This window comes from Arachis ipaensis, chromosome B10 (genome assembly GCF_000816755.2).
Source record: "Arachis ipaensis cultivar K30076 chromosome B10, Araip1.1, whole genome shotgun sequence".
Taxonomy (NCBI): Eukaryota; Viridiplantae; Streptophyta; class Magnoliopsida; order Fabales; family Fabaceae; genus Arachis; species Arachis ipaensis.
The window spans coordinates 28,412,224-28,412,526 of record NC_029794.2 but is presented as its reverse complement, the minus strand read 5'-3'; positions in this window follow the sequence as shown (position 1 = coordinate 28,412,526).

Genomic DNA, 303 nt, shown 5'->3' with positions numbered 1-303 from the left:
AATTGCGGAATCTTAAAGTGCAAGGAATGTAAATTGCTTGAAATGTAAAGGGGATTGGGATGTGGATTTGCAGAAATTAAAGAAGGAAAAATTAAATTGCATCAAACAGAAGAGGGAAAGGGAATTGGGATTGAACCGGATCTTGAAGCAGTAAAGTAAATGAACATAAGAAGCAGTAAACAGGGAATTAAAATGGAAATTTAGATCTCAGGACCCAGAGACTAGAAAACCAAGTCTAGATCTCAATGCCTTCCTAGATCCAACAAGAACAATAGCAAGGAAATTGTAAATTGCAAAGAAAAG